The sequence below is a fragment of the Lissotriton helveticus genome, chromosome 10, assembly GCF_964261635.1.
Source record: "Lissotriton helveticus chromosome 10, aLisHel1.1, whole genome shotgun sequence".
Taxonomy (NCBI): Eukaryota; Metazoa; Chordata; class Amphibia; order Caudata; family Salamandridae; genus Lissotriton; species Lissotriton helveticus.
The window spans coordinates 719,349,160-719,371,550 of NC_136071.1; the positions used below are offsets into that span (position 1 = coordinate 719,349,160).

The 22,391-nt window shown below is 45.4% G+C and overlaps 1 protein-coding gene and 1 pseudogene across 2 annotated transcripts in view; both read left to right on the forward strand.

The window, feature by feature from the left end:
- The window catches only part of DNAJB6 (DnaJ heat shock protein family (Hsp40) member B6), a 451,460-nt gene that overhangs the window by 131,066 nt on the left and 298,003 nt on the right, over positions 1-22,391 (forward strand). The window lies entirely within an intron of this gene.
- Positions 345-10,874, forward strand: LOC144785259 (tetraspanin-3-like; annotated as a pseudogene).

Sequence of the window (22,391 nt, forward strand, 5' to 3'; positions counted from 1 at the left end):
TCAAACACAATACTTTGAGAAAAAACCCGGACATGCTGTTCTCTGACCCATACTTTGATAGAGTCAAAGGCACCAAGATGAATGACCTTATATTCTACACAGACAAAACAGCTAAATGGCGCAACGCCCTTACAAAAATGCTGTTCACTAAAACTATAAAAAACATACCATATGGCACAAAAATAACGACCTCATTAACTAAAAGAAGTAAGACAGAATTATGCATTACTATGTATAAAACGGGAATAGTGCTGATACAAGCAACCAACAGAGAACTCGAGAAATTTGAGACAACTTTCCAAAACTTAAAGAAATACATAGAAGGACCAAGCTACCAACAAAACATGACACTACCAGATGTCACACTTGAAAACAACGACTCCAATACTAGAGACACCAGTCAAACGGACGGCCAGACCAACCAAACCTCTAACACCGGAGATTTAACCGAAAACGCGATGGTAATACCAGAGAATGAGATAGAAAGGATAGCGATATCTACTAACCTTGGAAACAAAGAGAATAACCAGGCCCCAAGAAAAGAGCAGTTGCCGCTAACGCACAACTCCACCGCACTTGAAGAATGTACCCCAGCTCCAAACGAGTCCCTCTATGAAGTTAACGGAATAAACAAGGTAGATGATATCGACCTTCCCCATCCTCCCTCGAATGCGAGACCTGAGTCCCATAGAGCCCTATTCACAAAAACACCCCTTACATCCCATAACATAGGAATTAATGGGGGCACCTCTAATAGAGCCAGAAATCTCAACCAAACTAAGGACACTAAGAAAAGATCTGTGGCAATGAGAACATATCATTTACGGAGAAGAGCAAATTGCAATACCCATCCAGCCAGATGTATCTCACATAAGAAATCATCCCGAACACAGAAAGAAGTCAAGGAGCTCCAGAAACTCGTAGGAAACCTGGCACAAAACTCGATGAAAATCTCAGACAATTGGAAAAATTTGGGAGATGGCGATAAGTACACACACCAAGGTCTCACACATCCAGAATCTGGTACTCAGACCCAACAGACCTAACAGGACCAAGCCCGTGTCAAATGATGAAGCTCTGGCCTTACTCCGATCTTATGAACAAACTGCCCTTGGTAGGGAGGAGAATATCAAAACAGTACCTATTGACTCTAATAGAATGTCCAGAAAGAATGACAGGAAAGCAATTCACCAAAACTTACAACATATTCAGCTAACCACATCCGAATCTGATAATGGAAAACTCGTTAAATCACAGAAACCCCTGAAGTGCCTACTACTTAACTGTCGTTCGGCAACTAAACATGCATCAGACATAGCTGCCCTCATCATTAACAAGGAAATTGACCTGGCCATCCTCACGGAAACATGCCTCAATGAATCATCATCTCCTACCATGGATCTCTTAATACCACCACAATATAACATCGTCAGGTTAGACAGACCAAGGAATGTGGGAGGAGGCATAGCTTGCATTCACCGTTCAGAGATTGAGGTCTGCCAATTCCAATCTGACCCCCTAGAATCCTGTGAATACCTTGGTATTAATGTGAGAACACCAAAAAATCAAAGTTGCAACTTGCATGCATTCTACCACCCACCAGGAGAGAACGCAAAGTTCACAGAGCAACTGATAGAGATCATAACGACCAACTCTAACTCGGATGCCAATAACATATTCCTAGGCGACTTTAACCTACACTGGGACGACGGCAATGACAAACTGGTTAACTCGCTTAAAGACTTCCTCAGTGAGCTAAAACTTACACAAGCATGCAACCAACCCACTCACTCACAAGGAGCGACCTTAGACTGGATTATTTCAAGAAATAAAGAGGCATCAATCCTCGGTATAGACCCATGTGATTGGTCTGACCATCACATCATAACATTCGCGATACCTACAATGAAAAAGGGCAGGACCGTGCAACCACGCAAGCTCAAGAAACTGATCCGAGACACAAAAGAGGCTAATATTGAACTACTGGTTGAAAGGTGTGAGAAAGACCTGAAGCCACCCAACAATAAGCAAAATGTCAATGAGCTGACGGACCACTACATAACCTCGATCGGTAATATCGTCAATGACACCATGCCCCAAAAACTGAAAAAAGTCTCAGAGAAGCCAAAAAATCCTTGGTTTAATGAGTCACTGAACGGGACAGGCGCAAACTGAGAATGGCCGAAAGGAAATGGAGACAACATCCCTCCTCCCCTGAGCTGAAAGCCCTCAGGAAAAACAAGAAGCGAATACAACAAAAAGATAATCAACTCCAAAAAAGAATTTATCAGAGCTGAACTGGACAATGCCAGAAACAGACCACGAAAACTCTTCGAGATTTTAAAACAACAGTCAAATAAACTAGCCAAAACGGTTCAAGAGAACACAAAAACTCCCATAAGCTGCGAGGAATTCTCCTCATTTTTCACGGAAAAATCCAAACTGCTAGAAGTTGAACTCACAAATGCAGCAGCTAACCTTATGACCCCTCCTCCACCAAAAAATGAGGCCAATGCGTCAACAGAGGGTCTCCAAACAAAAAATAAGGCAAACTGGGACACATTTGAATTATACGACCAGGGAAAGATCGCCAAAACGCTGGCGGAAATTAGACCGAACAACCACTATCAAGACCCTCTACCGGGAAAGTGTGTAAGAGAAATCAGCCACACTCTAGTTCCAATCTGGACTGAGATAATAAATGCCTCACTTGCACAAGGGACCCTCCCTGACTGCCTAAAAACAGGGCAGGTAGTGCCCATCATCAAAAAACCGACAGCTAATGCAACAGACCCAAATAACTATCGACCAGTGACCAACATCGCTCTACTGGCCAAACTCATTGAGAAATGTGTGCAGGGCCAACTAAGTCAACACATCGCTAAGTTCTCGCTACTAGATGATTGCCAATCAGGATTCAGAACAGGGCACAGTACTGAAACTGCGATCCTGCATATTGTCGATGACGCCCTACAAGCCCTAGACCGAAATCAAACATGCCTACTGATCCTTCTAGACCTGTCATCAGCATTTGACACGGTAAAGCACGAAGCACTAATGACCAGGCTACAAGACAGGATGGGTTTGTCCGGAAACGTGCTGAAATGGTTCAATTCTTTCCTACAGAAAATGACTCAGCGATTCCTGGTTAACCAAGCAATGTCTTCCCCGAGCCCCAATGCAATCGGGGTCCCACAAGGCTCAACGTTATCCCCTGATCTATTCAACTTGTATGTAGAACCTCTCACCGAGATCCTTCAAAAATCACAGATATCCTATCATATGTATGCAGACGACACGCAAATATACATAAAGATCGCCTCCCTTGAGGACATTGACCGAATAAACAAGACACTAAAAAGAGCTTTGCGATGGTTAACAATGAACCATCTGAAACTAAACGCCCAGAAAACAGAATTCCTGCTAATCTCACCGACAAGGAGCCAATCTGAAGTTAAGGAATGGACTAAATTGGTGACGGCGCTAAATTGCACCCCGACCCTAGTTAACTCAGCCAAATCACTAGGAATTAAGCTAGATGAAAACCTCGACATGAAAGAACATATCAACTCAATGGCCAAGAGCGCCCGCTTCCACTTGAATTACTTAAGAAAACTGAAACCCTTTATCTCAGAGACGGATCTAAAACTGGCTATCCAATCACTAGTTATCTCGAGGATCGAATACGGCTGCACCACATTAGCTGGCCTACCGAAAACATCCACAGCACCACTAAAAGCCTGCCTCAACGCAGCGGCTAGACTCATTACGGGAACGAAGAAATTCGATCACATATCTCCTCACCTGAAAGCACTAAACTGGCTACCTTACGAGGCCAGAATTCAAATGAAGATGGCCTGTATTACACATAAAGCGGTTCACTACAACATGCCTAGATACCTAGCCAAGAAACTTAAGCTATCAGGAGGTAACAGACCAACTAGAAGCGCAAAAGAGTTACTATTGCGACCAGCCTTTTTCCACAAGATAAAGACCTACAACAGAGCATTCTCCGGAGCTGCCCCCAGAATCTGGAACTCACTCCCTCCAAACATCAGGAAGATTCAAAATACAGTAACATTCAAACGAGAACTGAAGAGCCAATTGATGAGTAAATACCCTACATAGAGAAACCTACGGATTACTGGGATGATCATTTACGCTACCAGAGGGTTGTCCTCTTCATAAAAATGGGAAGATCAATATCTGATTGACTGTTTTCCATGTTCAAGCCGAGACTAGACACGTTACTGCTACCTCATATACTTGTGAACTTATAACTATATCTCACAGACATAATCTATATAACCGCTACCTCACCTTATTTATTTATCCATATTATCCTTGATATGCACTGGAATGCCTTATAACCCTACCTCACCGAGCTTGGATTGTCACCATGACACAAGCTAAGCCTTGTTCGCCACCTAATGCTAATTGCACAGACATTAGGAATTTATATATCTAATCAAGTCCATACAGTATATTGCCTTCTACCTCATAACTATGTTGTTGTTATTACTGCTATTATAATATCTATCTGTAATTCTTTCCTTGTTAAGCGCTCTGATACCCACGGGTCTTGTCCGCGCTATACAAAACACTATAAATAAATAAATAAACAACGCATAACGGTTGTTTTTACTGTGAACTCTAACTTGGTTGCCACATTGGCGAATACAGACTTGCAAGCTAACCCCTCAGTTGTGCTGATTCTGGAAGGGTGTGAACAAAGTGGATAATCCAAGGTATCAAGCAACTTGTTAAAAAAAAAAGGCTTGTCCTCATTTACCTCGACCACAATAAGCAATCCAAACACCTGCACCTGTATACCTTGGACCAGGAATCTAAACTTTCCAACTTTGGGTACACTAGCGCATAGGAGGGAATTGTCCCAAACGGGTAAAAGTCACTCAAATTTGGCCTGGTATGAGCCGGCAGCTGCTGGTATGGATTTTTGGGAACCGGGGTTGCAATCCATTAGATCCTGGAGAGATATAAAGGAGGTTTAATCATAGGGCAAAGAGTGCAACTGATTTAGTGGAGACCTCGATCAATATTCTCCCCCTCTTTGTCAAGCCATCTCAATAGGAAGCTCCAAAGGGCATTCTTTCTTTTAGTTGTAGTCCCCCTTAGATCTAGCTTGGATGGAGTGATTAAGGAGTCCAACCACATATCATGCTGGGGGGTAGGCATTCAACCCATTTGCAGCAGATTTCCCTTCTTGCCAGCAGTATAGCAAAGAAAAGAAAAGCTCTTGCGGGACCAGCAATTTTGTCAAGTGATTCCGAAGATGATCAAGGAAAGGCTTACCTCAATTTGCAGCCCTAAGATAGTAGAAATGGTGTAACCGACCTTCGGCCAAAATTCAAGGATAGCAGGACATTGCTGAAACATATGGACATCTGATGCTCTTTCCAGGTCGCATTTCTTGCATTTGACAGGAGGCACGTTTGACATCTTTGAAAGCCTTAATGGAGTTCTATAGGCCCTATGGACATTAAAGAGATGATTTTCTTTTTAGCCAGGCCGGCTTAACCACAGGAAACAAAGTGCTCATTGATACTTGCCAAAGTTGTTCCCAATGTTCTCCTGGCATGTATGTACCCCACAAGTCTTCTGACAGGTTGAATTACCCATCTATTTCTTCTTCAGTTCTCCAGTACTAGAAAGATTCTGCTTTCCTCCCCGGCGGTTTCACCACCAGGTGCTCTTCTAGAGGGCTGCCTACGCCATTTTTTTGATTTTGAGCCCAGCTGTTCATTTGAATATATTTAAATTTTGAAATATCCTTTTCCATGATACTACCGAAAGTCGACCACTGTAGTTGCGTGCCTTCTTGGGTAAGGTCTCCCTACGCCCAGCCCTTCTCAGTGGCTGAGCTAATTTATCTTTTCGGCAATCTGGTGTTCCCGGGGATTCCGACAGGGGGGCAAGGCTTCAAAATAGCTAATACCAGCTGACCGTCTGAAACTGATACAGGCAACCACCTGTATTAAATTACTTCCACTATAAGGTTACCTTATAGTGTAAGTAATTTAATGCAGGTGGTTGCGTAAATATTTGTTCTTTATAAGGTTGTCCCACTGGGACCATTTTTCTTCTGCATTGATAACTACCCAGGTCCCAGTGGCATTTCTGGGTTATACCCATTTATGTAATGACCGTCGGACACTGGTCCACATTCTAGTCATGGCCTGTAATACTTTAAGATTTTAACTTTTTGAACAATGTTTGGTATCTAGATATAAACAGAAATCCATCTTTGTCGTTATTGGCCCCCTCTATCATGGCTTTGAACATACACCCAATACCGGATGAGCCTGGGAATTTTAATGGCATTCTGGAGTGAGAGTGGGAAGGCCCATGTGTAGTATTGCAGGACCGGGAGGGATAATCCCACTTTTCTCCCTTCTTCGCCTCAATTTTTTCCATGAGATTCTTGTTCCTTTTTTACGCCCAGATTAAAGTGTTTATGGCCTGCTGTAGCGTGTTGATTAAGGGTTTACCTATATGTAGGGGGATTGTGCTAAAAAGGAATGTAATCTTTGGTATGTAATATATTCACCAAATTCACCCTCCCAAAGATTGACAAAGGGAGGAGAGCCCATCTTTTCATGTGTCGAGTACATTCCTTAGTGGTGTTTGACATATTTACTGGAAGGGTAGAACGCTAGAACTGGAACGCTAGAATGGGTTTTTCTGGAACTGTTCTAAAGTGGTTCACTTCCTTCCTTCACAACAGGTCGCAGAAATTTAAGAGTAACAACCTGATGTCCTCGCCAATACCCGTAACGCTAGGCGTCCCCTTAAGGATCCTCTCTATTCCCAACTCTGTTCAACCTAGTCATGGAACCGCTCACCACCTTGCTACAAGCATCCAATGTACAGTTTCACATGTACGCCGATGACACCCAACTTTATCTCAAAGTACAGTCCCCCAGAGACATCTTGCTCCTGAACTCAACGATCAGATGCACCCAATCCTGGCTTGCCGATAATCATCTCAAACTCAATGCCCTGAAAACAGAGTTCCTGCTGATCTCACCTCCAACGAAGATCTCCACCACTCAAACTTGGCTTAAACACCTAACCGCACTCAATGTCCAACCGACCATCGTGGACTCAGCAAAATCTTTAGGCATAACACTCGACACCAATCTCAACATGCAGCAACATATCAGCAAGGCAACAAAGGGAGCGAACTTCCAGATCAATACTCTGAGGAAACTTAAACCCTTCCTCCCAGCCAAAGACTTCCAAACGGCAGTACAAGCACTAGTCATCCCTCGAATTGAATACGGCAGCACCGCCCTCTGCGGACTCCCACTAACTACAACCGCACCCCTGAGAGCTTCTCTAAACACTGCAGCGAGACTCATCACTGGGTCAAAAAAGCACTCCCATATTACCCCTGACTTGAAATCCCTGAACTGGCTGCCTTTTGAAGCCAGAATACACTTGAAAATCGCCTGCATGACACACAAGGCGGTACACCTAAACTCACCCGGATACCTCGCTCAGAAACTGACAATCTCTGGCGGAGTTAGAAACACTAGAGGCACAAACAATCTTCTGCTGAAACCTCGAAGATTCCGGAAGGAAAAAACATATAAGCGCTCCTTCTCAGGAATGGCTCCTAGGATCTGGAACTCACTCCCGCCCGAAATCAGGCTTATCTCTTCCACTACACTCTTTAAAAATGAAGTAAAAACTATCCTCATGGCAAAATACACTTGAGCTTTTATCTCAGACACTGTTAATACTCTGCATCGATTTGTTTATTTTGATTATTTGTATTAGCTGTTTTATTACTCACAGGATTGGCTATGTAGCCACCTAGTTGTACTGTTTTGACCTATTGATTTATCTGTCTGACTATACTCCCTCATGTACTATTCTTTGTAAAGCACTCTGATATCTGCGAAGATCTTGTCCGCGCTATATAAAACTTTCAAAATAAAAATAAATAAATAAATACTTCAGTGATTTTGCCGATATCCTGCACTATCTTTAACCCCAGGTATCTCATCTCTTTTTTGATCAAGTGGTGGCTCTTCTCTAATTTCCTCGCCATGATCTGTTTTTTCTGACTTCACCTCATATTCGGATACTTCCCCAAACTCCACAGCATGTTGTAAAATGACAGGCATGGCGACAAAGGTCTGTAGAGAAGACCATGAGGTCATCGGCATAGAGGGCCACTTTCCTTTCCCACCCTTTATACTTAAATCAAGGAATATTCACCTCATCTCTGAGCTTCTGTGCAAAATGCTTGATGAAGAGATTAAAAAGGAGAGGGGATAGGGGACAGCCATGCCTAGTTCCCCGTTCCAAATGGCTTAGTTAAATTGCCATTAACGAGAAATGTTCCTGATGCGCCTTGATAGATCAGCTGGATGGCTCTACGGACGTTTTTGCCAATGTTGTATTTTTCTAATACCACTGCCAGAGAAGTCAAGCTGACTCTATCAAACGTCTTTGTGGCGTCTCGGGTTAAAGCAACCAGGGGGATAGAGTATGATGTGGCAAAATCTATTGCACCAATACGATAATATGTAAGTTCATGTATATGCCTACCCTTAACAAAGCCCTTCTGATCACCTTGCAGAATATCCCCTGCTACTGCACCTAGTTGGTCTGCTAAGATTTTGGCGAAGATCATTTAATCTGCATTGAGCAGTGCTATACTCCTTTATGATTCACATTTGGTTGGGTTTTTCTCCGGTTTTAAAATCGGGGTGATGGTTGCCTCACCCCAAGAGGAGAGAAGATTTACACCTGAAATTAGGATCTCATTAAACAGTGAAGTCATAACAGGAATTAAACCTTCGCATAGATTTTTGTAGAGCTCTGTTGGTAGACCATCCAGCCCTGCTGCTTTTCCTTTTTTGCTCGACTGTAAAGCCCTTTTTACTTCCTCCTGGGTAATTTCCTGTTCTAGGGAGTTCTGCTGCAATGTATCTCGGGATTTGAGTGCAATGGAACTTATCCATTCCATAATTGTATCTTCATTGGCTACTCTATCCTTTTTATACAACTTCTGAAAGAAGTCGTGGAAGGCGTTCTCAGTTTCCGAGTCTGTGCTCAATCTAGCCGTGGTCTCAACGTCCAATATTTCCATTATCAGGTTTCGTGTTCTGTTGGCTTTCGCTTTCCATGCCAACACTCTCCCTGCCCCTCCCCATACTCCAAATGGGCTAGTTTACTCGCCTCCCAACATTTTGTAACCCTTGTCTGCAAGATGGTGTCTAACTGTTCTTCAGTTTCTTCAAACTATTTACGACCGCTTGCCTTGACTCCTCCTCCCCAAGACTTCACATGCTTGCCTCCAGACACTTCATTTCTCTTTCCAATCAGCCAACCTCCACTCTATAGCATCTATTTCTGCGGCATACTCTGCCAGTAATTTTCCCCCTAAGGTATGCCTTTAAGGTGTCCCACACTATCTGGATGGAGGCCGTCCCTATGTTAAGGTTTAAAAATTCCTCAGTCTCAGAGCGAAGATAGTTGATTTAATCTACGTCGTGTAGCAATGTCTGGTCAAACGTCCAGACCCTACCAGCCTTTCTATTGTTTAAGTCCAGTTCCATATATACTCCGGTGTTGTCAGACAGAGGGGCAGTCAAGTACCCAATGTCTGGAATTTTTTTCTCTTAGACTTAAACTCACCAGGAAACAGTCATTCTGGACCTGTGGCCATATGTCCTGTTAAAATAAGAAACTCCGAGTGCGGAGCTGGACTTGTCCCTCCAAACATTGCAGAGCCCCATCTTTAAATGCAAGAAGGCTTGAGATTTAAGAGTCTTCACAGCTCTACTGTTTGATTTATCCAAATTGGGGTTTAGTGTGATGTTAAAATCACCTGCCATAATTACAGGATCCGTAAAGTCCAATAGGTTGTAGGAGTATATTTTTAAGGGCTCAGGATCATTGCAATTTGGGCCATGGTAGCAGACTAGTGTTACTGGGTTGCTCATTAATATTATCTTAAGAATGACCCATCTACGAGTGCAAGGAGGATGGGGAGGGAGCAGGCAGTGCGCCGGGGTCTGGGAGTGAAGCGCCACCGGAGGGTTCAGGGACGGCCCATCGAAGCATCTCCAGGGCTCGGACAGCGGTGACTGTCTGGAGGGTGCCCAGCCATGGCAGACCGGCCAGGCTGTGGCTGCCTCTGCCTGCTTAAGACAGTCAGCCTCCTGTTCTGGTACTCTGGAGGTTTTCTCTGCTATGCTGGTGTCCGTTTGTTTCTGACCTGCAAGTACTTGCAGTATTTCTTCCACGACCTATACTTCATCTTGCCCAGTTCTCTGGCCGGAGCAGCTGCCGGCACCCTCTTTTTCACAGGATTTTGAGTGCCTAAATAGGACGCTCGATGCCAGAAAGGAACTTTTATGTACTTCATTGGCATCCTCCTTTGTCTGGAAAATTCTGCTGCAGTCTTGGGATTCATCTATTCAAACAGAATCAAATATGAACTGAGCTCAATGGAGAATGTATTCCTCAAATATAATGGTAGTTCTCCCAACAGGTTGACAAGCTCCAGAAAAAGCTTAAATGCTGTGGTGTACGCAATTACACTGATCGGACTGAGGTGCCCTGGCAACTGCATTCCATCAATAGAAGTGTTACTGAAAGCTGTTGTAACAAATCCTATTCAAATTGTACAGGCGATGTGTCCCAGCCAGAGTTCCTATATCGAAGGGTTGTCAAGGGATGCTCCACCAAACACTGCAGCGCTTCCTGAAGTAAATCTACTGAGGTTCCATTGGGGCAATTGCGGTGGAGATTCTGGCTGCATTGATTGATTGTGTACTGATGGGAAGGCAGTCGTTTCAAGACTTCCGATTCTCGACTCTGAAACGCTTGCCTAAATATGAAAAAAAAAACTGAACCAAAGATATCTGTGGATCCACCAGTTTGAAAATATTACAACAGTTCACCTGCGTCTGTGACTAATATTACACATGATCTTCAAACTAGAGTTGCAGAGGACCAATGTATTTCTACCTCTCCTTGAGAATTTCAAGGCTATTTGGACAATTCTCATCTTTATGTTCATGTCAAAGAAGGACTTGATTAGTGAAGTACCAATTAGAAAAATGATGCACTTAAGTTCCAGTTGTATGTTAAATATATGTACTTTTTTTATATATTGATTCATTTTTTCCTTCAACTATATTAATTATTTTTTTGTCTTCAGTTGCTTTCTCTAGTTTTAGGTGTGGTTTATCGTTCACTAACCTAATGTCAAGCCTACGAAATTAATGCAAAATTTATATTAATATCCAAGAAGTGTAATACTAATTAATGCTGAGTATAAAAGGAAATGATAGTTGATTGGTTACAGGAAATGAACTGTCCTGAATGGAATAACAGGCAAAAAAAAAAGAATGACCCATCTACCACTTGAGTCCACTAGGGAGTTGATTTTGTGGGCCGTAACTTGTCGCTTCATTATAATCGCCACTCTGATCCATGCCCGGCCCACTTTAGTTTTTTAAATATTGCCATACATTTTTGATCAAGTGAGTTTCTTGAATAATTATCTGCACAGGAGAGTCTCTCAAATATTGTAAAATGTTTGCCCTTCTCCTTTTTACACGTAAAGCTTTAACATTCCAAGAGAAGAACCGAATCATACTGAAGGTCTTTTTGTTTGGTGTGATGGAAAGTGCCCCCCGGAACATATTATTAGTGCACACATACCAATTTGACCAACTTAACTGAGGCAAAAGAGGAATAAAAAAAAATAATCCCTACATGCTCCCCACCACCCCAACTTCCCACTCTGTAGAAAGTATTTTTTAAATCTTTTTTTTCTTCATTTTAAATATTTTATATTTATTACATTTTTAAACACCCCTCTACATATCACACCTCTGCCCGTTTTAACACTGGTTCCGCGCTGCAGTACAAACTAAAAGAACAAAGAAGGAAAGGAAGCAAGAAAACAAGAGAGCCTAGACAATTTCAATACTAACAGGTGTCTCCTTTTTTTCTTTTTTTTTAATCCTTTCTAAGAGTTCTTTCGCTTCTTGCTTGCTCCTTATATTGTGCATCTTATTCTTGTGCATTACCTTTAAGGAGGCGGGTAACTTGTTAAGTTGGGCTACTGCTCCTAGCTTTTTTAACTCCTCAAGTATTTTCCCCAGCTCCCATTGCCCATCTAGGGTTGCACGTGAAAGGTCAGATCTTATTTCAAAGGAAATCTGTTTATTCAGTATTGGGGTATCTTTCGTAGATTCACATGCCTGAATCACTCCCCGTCGCCGAGGCGGGAGTCCCACGGTATATAAAAAACAGTGCCAAAAGTAAATTACAGTAGTAGGCCCTATGAGAAGGCCTGAGGCCTAGATTGTAGTAGCCTATCTACCTCATTATGCTAAAAAGACCAAAGTCTTTGCACCAACCAATCAGCTTACAGCACCCTCTAGAACCCTCTCTGTAGAGCCAGTTCCCCTCAGATTTTCACCGCACGTCGTGTGGAAGGGAGTCTCCCTGAGTCTTGACTCAGTTTCTTCATCAAAGCTTCAGGATGTCTGATAAGAAGGCCTTGTTTAGACCTTGTAGAACATGCGAGAAGAAAAGGGTCCATGTTGATGACCAACATAAGGACTGCATTTATTCCCTTTATCCAAAACATGAGGCAAAAAATTGCAAGATCTGCCGCACCTTCCCTTCTAAACTTTAAGGGATAGGGAGGCCAGAGTTCTTTTGTGGCTAAAATCCTCTTCTACGGATGATGAAGACAGAGCCTCTACCTCCAGTAAGAGACCGAGATCTCAAGAGGATAATTTAAGTGAAGGGAGAAAACATGTTAAAACCTCCCACTCCACTTCAGGCTCTTCACAGAGATCTCCATCTAATATCTCTGGAGCCTCAGCCACCAAGGAATATTCTAAGAAAACCGTGAGTAAGAGCTCTTCTGTCTCCTCACCTGTGACTACCATTTCTACTTCTACTTCTTCATCTATGGCTATGATCTCCACTACAGCCATCACTTCTCCTAGCCTGTCTACAAGAATCTGTATTGTAGCTAAAAGAACCTTCGTCGACGATTTGTCGTCGACAGCCTCGACGACGAAGAAGCACTCGTCGACAAAGAAGCCCTCGTCGGCAAAGTCATCTATGGTACCAGTGACGACCGTCTTGTCGACGAAGAAGCAAGGTCCATCGACGATGAGTCCGTCGACGACGACAAGTCCGTCGACTGCTGCCCCGTCGACGTCGAGTCCTTCGACGGCGGTCCTGTCGACATCGATTCCATCGACTACGAATCCTTCGTCGTCGACGATGAACATGACGACGACTGTGACACCGTTATCACTGGTAGCATCAAGACAAATAGATTCTGCTTCATCTAAGCTCTTAGCTGTGAAACAGGCTTTTTCTACCCCGCTTTCTTCAAAGACCTTTCAATTAGTATCATACCAGAGACAGCAAGAATCTTACATTTCGCCACTTATGCCCTCTCATCTCCTAGAGACTTATGCTGATGACGAAGAGGAGAGTTTTGAGGATGATGACAATGAGGGAGCTTTTTGAATAGCTCACCATCCCTCAGAATTAAATATTAAATGCCAGGAGGATGATGAAGAAGATGCTTATTCCGGGCATTATTATCAGGAGGACATTGTAGTCCCTCATCATACAGAATACCGGAGGTCTTCTCCGGTTTCGGAGGCCAGTCATTTACCACCAAGCCTCATCCAAGATTTACAGGCTATGCTGGCAGATTATAACCAACGTTTTCCGCCTCAACAGGTTGTGCCTCCAGCCCAACCTGCTGTCCCAGTTCCTCAACCTGAAGTTCCACCGCCCAGGTCTCCGGTCACGGAAACTCCACAACCTGCCTACACAGACCCCGGACACTTCTTCGGATGAAGAAGTGGAGGAAGGAGAGTTATCCAATAATCCTCCGTTGGATCCGTGGGAGGACTACGTTATTCCCATGCCGTCTCCACCAACCCCACAACCGTCAGACTTCACCTCCTGAAGACATAAGTGGTTTCCGTAATCTCATGTAGCGAGAGAAAGAACCATGTTTTCCCATCCTTCTCGACGCGTAGTTTCGCAGGGAAGAGCATGGAGTATTTGACGCCCTTATCTCGCAACGCCATTTTGACCTCCAGAAAGCTGCGACGCCTCGCCTGCACCTTTACCGTGAAATCTGGGAACATGGAGATGCGAATGTTTTCTAAAAGAAGAGGCGGGCCGTACCTAGCAGCCTGAAGTATAGCGTCTCGGTCTCTAAAGTTGAAGACCCTAGCGATGATGGGGCGGGGGGGGCCCCCGGCTTAGGTCTACCAACCGGGACCCTATGTGCTCCTTCAATGGAGAAGTAGTTCGAGAGCTGCTTCGGTTTAAGGTGCGTCGTAACTAGGGTCTCTACAAATAGGTCAGCTGAGGGCTCCTCCATTCTCTCCAGAACCCCTAGGATACGGATGTTGTTCCGTCTCGCCCTCCCTTCATAGTCGTCCAGTTGTTAACTCATCTGCTTCTGCTGTTTCTGAAGCTGGGCTACTTGCTGCTGAAGCGTAGATGTGTCATCAATCAAAGCCGCCGTCTTAACCTCCACGTCCTTGACTTTAGTGTCCATTTTGCGCAAGTCGGCACGCAAGAGTCATCTCAATATTCACGGAGTCAATTCGGGTCTCAAGAGAGAAGCGGACTCCAGCGATAGCCTCCATTACATCCTCTAGGGTGAGTGTCTTTGCCCCCTGCGATGGGGACGCGCGCTTCGGGTCTCCTGGGGGGCAGCCTCCCTGTTATCTCCCTTCGTGCCCCACAAGTTCTTGGTAATCTGTCTCTGATTTGGGGGCCTTGACCCCTTGCTAGACACCATCTCTACGTGCCCAGCGGATTCCCGAAGCGATCGGGACGAGGTGGAGCCAAGACCGAGACCAGCACTCCCCCACGGCATTGGATCCCGACAGGAGCACACTCCACAGCACATCGGCACCACTCGCCGTGTCCCCAGCATCTGAAGCCTGGACGTAGAGCGCGAGATAGCTCAGGAAGATCCACAGGGCACACAAAGCAACACTAAAAGGGGGCAGGCCCACCTGCGTTGAAGAGCTACTGTGTGTGTCAGGTCGCCATGGAGCCGGAAGGTGATGGTAGGTTCAAGAAGGGGAGGGCCGCCACCCAGGCGCAGAATGGAGGTGCGATTGTCAGGGCACCGGACAGCACAGCGCCCGGAGCGCAATTACTGTGGCGGTGTAGGGTCAACTAACGGGACAAGTGCGACGTGCACAGTAGGTAAGTGTCCAGCTCGCCCCAAGTAGGCTCTCACGCAGTCCTGGCCCCCGATGGAAGCCACAATGCCAGAGACAGCGCTTCAAACCAGGCCCAATGCAGGGTCAGTAAGATCAGGTATTCCCCAGGGCCCTCCGGGGCACACCTCCCTCCACTCCAAGTCCAGTCTAACATGTAGGCGTCAGGCGGGGGGCCGCAGGTCTTCGCGGGGCAAGAGGATAGCGCACTGGAGCTCCGAAGATGATAGGCCCCAAAGCCGGGGCGTTGCGTGAATGGCGCCCCGGCGTGCAGGAGATCCCCGCAGCCCTCCCTCACTCAGGCCCAGGACAGCTATGAAAGTCACTCATGGGGGGCCCGCCTCGTCTCAGCAGGAGGAAAAGCAGGTTCGGCGGGCAGCGTCGAGGTAAGACGGGTTCCGACCCATATCCGGGTCCAGCCAGCAAGAGTAGAGCGAACCGGAGCTCTGCCGGTGGCAGGCCTCAAAGCCGGGGCGTGGCGTGAATGGCGCCCCGGCACGCAAGCGACCCCTGCAGCCCTCCTCCACTCAGGCCAGGGATAGCTTTCAAAGACGTTCATGGGGGTCCGCCTCACCCCGGCAGGGTGGAAAGCAGGTCCGGCGGGCGACGGCGAGGCAAGACTGGTTCCGACCCCGATCTGGGTCCAGCCCCTCTCAGCCGAGTCCGGGCAGGAGGCCGGCCAGAGCTATGACATGGCCGCCATCTTGCAGGCCCCGGGGGACCCCACCGCGCCGGGTTACACCTGGCTCCGATGAGCACCGATGGGGCCAGCACCTCTCATAAGCAGGCACAGTCGGTTCCTGACGGGGTTCTCCCCAGTGGCAGAGGAGTTCCCGGATTGTAAGCGGATCAATGAGGCGGATTGTCGGGCAAGGATCTGGAGTCGCGCTAGAAAGCGACAATTCCCGCCGGCTGTTGGCCACGCCCCCCAGGATTTTTCTTTTAAGGAGTACATGTGGAAGTTCACTAGGATATTCCGATGTTTAGCTTTGTTGGGGTTCCTTCTGAAAGGATCTCTATGGACCATTTGGTTGTCTTTACTCAGATCACCTTCGGATTCCTCAATCTGCATCGCCTCCTTAATTAACGTGATAATACAGGACCTTAGATCTTCTCCTTATTTCCCTTCTGGGACGTTTAGGATGTGGAGGTTATTCCTTCTTGAATTGTTTTCTAATTTTTCCAATTTTTTGGGGGACCTCCTGCTCATCCTTTTTTAAGCCTGCTATGTATGCCTTCACCACACATAGATCACTTTTTAACTCATCCACAGAGTTCTCCTTAGTCTGGGTCCTAGTGTTTAATAGTTTTATCTTCTTTTCTAGTGACTCACAAAAAGACCTTATCTCCCCCTGGTTTATTTCAGAAACAACAAACCCCTTCTTTATTTCCTCTGATAAAGTCTGGAACATAGTGTTCGAGGCATATGAGCTGTAGATCATATACTTGTGCATACATCGCCATCTGGGCAATGGTGGGCTTGACTCAGGTGCGTCTCTTTCTATACCAAGGGTATTGGGACCTGACCCCCCCCTGAAAAGTCGTAGTTTGTGCCTCCAGTGTGATAGTTTCATTGCTCTCACCTAAGGTAGCCTGTTCCTGACCTGCCAGCCGATTGAAAGAGGGGAGTCTTCCTTACCAGCCATTTGATTCCATTGAGCTTCGCCCACTGGCTGCTTCCTAGGGGCCTCCGCCTGTTTTATGATGTCCACCACTGTAGTGTGCACTTTGAAGAAGGACCTCAAGGAGGGGGTTATTTTCTGTCTCTGTTCTTCTGCTTTCTTTCCCCCCCTTCCTGGTTTGATACTTCTGCCCTTGACCTCGCCTTGAAGGTAGGTATGAGGCATAGAGCCTCCCTCTAGCTCCTGGATAATCCCTAGGGAGCAGGACGAAGACAACCCCCCCCCCCCCCACCCCGAGTCCCTGATTTCTAAGTCTCTGATTTCTTGGTGCAGCTTTGCTTTTTTCCTCTGAGATGTTTTTAGGGGGCTCTGGGATCCCTCTTTGCTCTCCTCACCTCTCGTACATCTTCTTGCCAATGCAGGCCACTAGAAAACTGCATAACCCAATTGTTAGTCACTGGAGGGCTGCCACAGTACCTCTTGCAGCTCCTCCATCTCCTCCTTTTGCAGCTCATCAGCCTCCAGGGTAGTGCAAACGCACACTGTGCTGCCGCTCCCACTGGTTCCCCGGGGAAGACCGCAAGCTGCTGCCCTGCGGCTCCTCCTCCGCTCCAGGGCTGCCTCTCCCCAGCGGAATGAGCAAACAGAAGAGACCTGGGGGCAGTACATGTCCAGCACATATCCAGGTAAGGGGAGGGGGTTTTAAGCCAAATGCGGCTCACGGCGCTCAGCTGTAGACCTGCTTCAACATATCAGCAGTTCTTCCCCTGCAACTTGTTACTTTATGCCGACGAGGATTCTCAAGCTGAAATTAATGTACCGTGATTTGTTGTGTAACTTTTACAAAGTTGACATTTTGTTGCCTTCAATCTCCTGTGCCCTTAATGGTTGCATGAGTCCCCGGTACAGATTTCTGCCCTCCTGGGAAGACATGCTAAGAGCTCCCAGGAAAGCAGACAATAGAAACCTGCACTGGAGAGAATGTCTTGCCTCCCTCCTACAGGAACCATTAGCGATAATTGGGTAACCCTGTGTCCCTCAGAACCTGGGTGTTAATATAATCTATAGTTGGTTCTGTCGGGTTAACCAATTGCTTAGCATTCAGTTATCAGTACAACTTAAAAAGAAATGGTTGTCAGCGTCCAGTTCAAAATAGTAATATTTTAAGACACACCACCAATAATACCAACTCATTAGTTCAGATGCAGTATTTACTCTGTTTTAAAGAAAGTATATGGCTGTCACATAAATAATTTCATGAACAAATAGACAAAGTAACTTTTGTGAGTCAACTGCAATAAAGTTATATTATGAGTGAAATATATACAGAGACATACAAATAGCACACACATATCCTACAAATCAATATGGGTCTGTCCTTTCACAATTTTATTTCTCATGTTTTCACAACAATCCTATCAAATTTTTATGGCCTTGGGGTGAGAACTGCTGGACATGAGCAGAAAAAGCGTTGACGTTTCGACCCAGAGGTATGCGCAGTTTAACAAGTGTCACAGCAGGCCTTACAGCCCTAGGACACGGTGCAGAATATTACATATGAGTGCATAACTGCATGAGTAGTTATGCCCCTGTGCTGGTCAGTCCCATTACTGCCATTACAAGTGACCAGGAAAGCTATTTTGAAACATGTGCTGGACTCTGGTGAAACGAGTTCCCCAGCTACGTGATGACTTCACTGAAGATAGGGTTGTTTGGTATCGAACCGCTCGTATTGATAAACCCACACTGATTCCAGTGTTGGATTTATCAATACATGCACCCAGAGGGCACCTTAGAGGTGTCCCCTCAAAACCGAACAGCTTCTGCTGTGGCTGCTGACTGGTCTCTGCCATCCAAGGTGCTCTTCTGACCCCCCTAGAGTGAGAGACTTGTGGTCTCAGGAGGCCCAGAACAAAAGCCTGTCCGGGAAGAGGGTGTCACATGCTCTCTGTTAGAAATGGGATTTTTGGCAGGCTAGGGCACGTGCCAAAACCAGGCAGAAACCACCACTCTAGTCAGGATAAGGGAGTTACACTCCTAAAATAACCCCTGCTCACCCTCTTGGTAACTTGGCACTACAGCCAGAATTATCTTGGAGGCAGTGTGTAAAGCATTTGCACATAACCAACAGTAATACAGTGTAAGCACTACAAAAGGAAACCACACCAGTTTAGAAAAATATCCAATATTTTTATATACTTGAGACGACTAAAAATGATAAAAACCCACAATACAGTACTTCAAAATCTTCACTTCTCAAAATATGCTTTAAAAATAGTTCCTTGATGTCGATAGCTCTGTCCGGGGCTATCATTGTATTGTATTGTAATTGCATTTATAATGCGCTTACTACCCCTGACGAGGCGTCTAATCGCTTTTTCAGCGAGTAGCACACTACTCTGGGACCCACAGAGCATTAGTGTTGAATTAGTATAGTGAAACATGCAAGTACATTTTAAGTGGTGGATAGGTTAGTCAGTTATTTGGATTTGGAATGATAGCAGAAGGATAGAGTACAAAAAAGGTTTGTATTTATATAGCGCTTGTTACCCCTGATGGGGTGTTGACGCACGCTATTCAGGAAGGCAATAAAGGATTAGTGGTGAATTAATATGGTGAAATATGAAGTAATTTCAGTAGAGGATATTAGTCAGTTATTTGGAGTGATAAGGATAGCGGAGGGATAAAAGGGGAAGAAAGGTTTGCATTTATATAGCACTTGGTACCCCTGATGGGTGTTGAAGCGCTATTCTGGCGAGTAGCACGCCACTCCAGAACCCATAAAGGATTAGTGTAGAACATTAGTATAGTAAAATAGGAAGTAATTTGAGTAGGGGTTAAGTTACTCAATTATTTGGGTAGAGAAGGGTAGGTGGCAGGATAGAAGAGGGAAATAGGTTTGTATTTATATAGCGCTTGCTACCCCTGATGGGGTTTTGAAGCGCAAGTAGCACGCTACTCTAGAACCCATCAGGAATAGTGTTGAATTAGTTTGGTGAAACATGAAAGTAATTTTAGTGGTGGATATGTTAGTCAGTTATTTGGATTGAGAAGGGTTGGGGAGGGGTAGAAAGGTTTGTTTTAGGGGATCGGTATAGTAAAAGAGGTGTCAGATGATTCAAGGAGGGGTAAAATAGGAGAGAGTCTAGAAAAAGTTATTTTGGGAATCATAGTAGTGGTATGGGGTTTGGGATAAATGAGTGGATGAAGAGGATATATTGATAGATTTATAGGATGAGAGATAAGGTAGTGCATTGGAAATGCTAAATTAGAAGAAAGTGATACATATATAGATCCATAAGTACATTGAAAGTATATGGATACATAAAGGAGCTAAGTATATTGGGCAACATTTCAACATTTCGGTCTTGAACAGGCTCAAACAGCCAACTGCCCTTGTCCTCTCCGCCCTTAGCCTCCCCGCCCGGGCTGAGACGTCCTAACTCTGGCCTTTTAGAGCCCTAGTAATCCGGTGACCCCTTCAGCCTATGGGAACCCTAGCCCTAACACTATCCAATCACAACACTAGCCCTAAAATCTAGAACCAATAGAAGACCAGGACCTTACAGCCAATCTTAGCCCTAGTCCAAGCACCCAATCAGTTCAAAAATCCTAATCTCTACGTCCAATAGAGGCCCTAGCTCTACCAGTAGTCCCAACCCAAGTCCAAGCATCCAATGGCACAGGAAGCCCTTGCCCCTACTTCCAATAGAAAGCCTAACCCTACTCTTAGTCCCACAACTAGTCCAGCAATTAATCACACCGGTAGCCCTAATCGCTACTTCCAAGTAAAGGTCTGACCCTAGCCCTAGTCCCACCCTACTCCCAACAACCAATAACATAGGAAGCCCAAGTTCTTTCTTCCAATAGAAATCCTAACCCTAGCCCCAACCCTACATTGATTGAATCACAGACCCTAGAAACCAATCAGAACCCTCAAATACCAAACCAATGAGGACACCAACCCTAATCCAATAGAAACACCAGATACAACCACCAATCACTGTACACATGAACCAATCACTAGCAGACCATATAAGGTCCCAGCAACCTCAGACAAGGTTTTGCTGGCCAGGGAGTTGGAAGCTGCTTCTCCTGTTCAGAATCTCCAAGGAGACAGAGTGGCTCAATCCACACTTTGGATTTCTGCAGGTAAAGGCCTCACTAACTTGAAATCTAACAATACTGTTTGAATAAAACTTTACTCCCCTCTCCTGGCCAAAAAACGAAGTGCACAGTCCCTAGTAAACACAGTTTACTCCAGTATTGGAACTTTCATAGATTCCCATTGCTTGTATCATTCCCCGTCGTCGGACTGGGAGCCTCGGTAATAATAAATATATATATATATATATATAAATATATACTTAGGTAAATACACCCTCATAGGTGTAAAAAGTAAAAAATTAGGCCTAGGCCTCATTATATTTTGTAGCCTATAGGTGTCCTTATGTAAAAAGACCCAAACTCACATTAGCAACCAATCAGATTAGCCTCACCCTGTGGAACCTTCCTGAGAAAGCTCAGAGCCTCAGATTTTCTACCGCATCGTTGGTGACAGGGAGTCTCCTTAGAGCTCTGCTCTAACTTCTACTTTGAGGTACTATTTAAGCTGTTTTTGACAGGATTTCTTTGAATGGCTGATAAGGAAAAGAAGAGCCTTTTCAGGCCTTGTGCCACTTGTGGCAAAAAACGACTTTATACTGAGGATAAACACAAGGACTGTATATACTGTTTATACCCTGACCACAAGTCAGAGGGTTGTAAGATATGCAGAATGATGTCTGTTAAGACCCTTCGTGATCGTGAAGGAAGGTTACTTCTTTGGCTCAGAAAGTTGGAAAAGAAGGAGGAAGTGGTATCTAGTGACGAGGAAGATACCAGATCATCATCTTCCAAGACATCTTTGAAGAGGGGTGTATCATCTGTGGAAGTTTCATCTGAATCCCCCTCAAAGGCTATGCGTGGGACCTCTGATAGGTCTGGCAAGCCTGGGCCTAGCGAATCTCCTCACGAGAGTGTAAAGGAGAGGGAAAGGCAGACACCTCAGGTGCAGAAGGCAAAACTGGATGAGGGCTCGGCTGGGCCTTCACATCAGGAGAAAGTTTCGAAGTCCTTCAGAAAACCAACTGTAGAGGCTTCAACAGTGGTCAAAAAAGGCTCTAAAGCCTCTGTGGTGACTTTGTCTCCTCATACGTCGACGAGCCATCCAACGACGACGAGGATGACAACGACGACGTCGACGAGGACCTCGACGACGATGCCGTCGACGAAGACTGGGTCGACGACAGCGTCGACGACGATGACTACGTCGACGGTTACCACCTCGTCGACGAAGACAATTCCGTCGACGATGACTATCCCGTCGACGACGACGATCTCGTCGACGAGGGCGAGCCCGTCGACGATGGCAGTTCCGTCGACGATGACGAACCCGTCGACGATGACGAGCCCGTCGACGATGACGATCCCGTCGACGGTGAAGTTTATC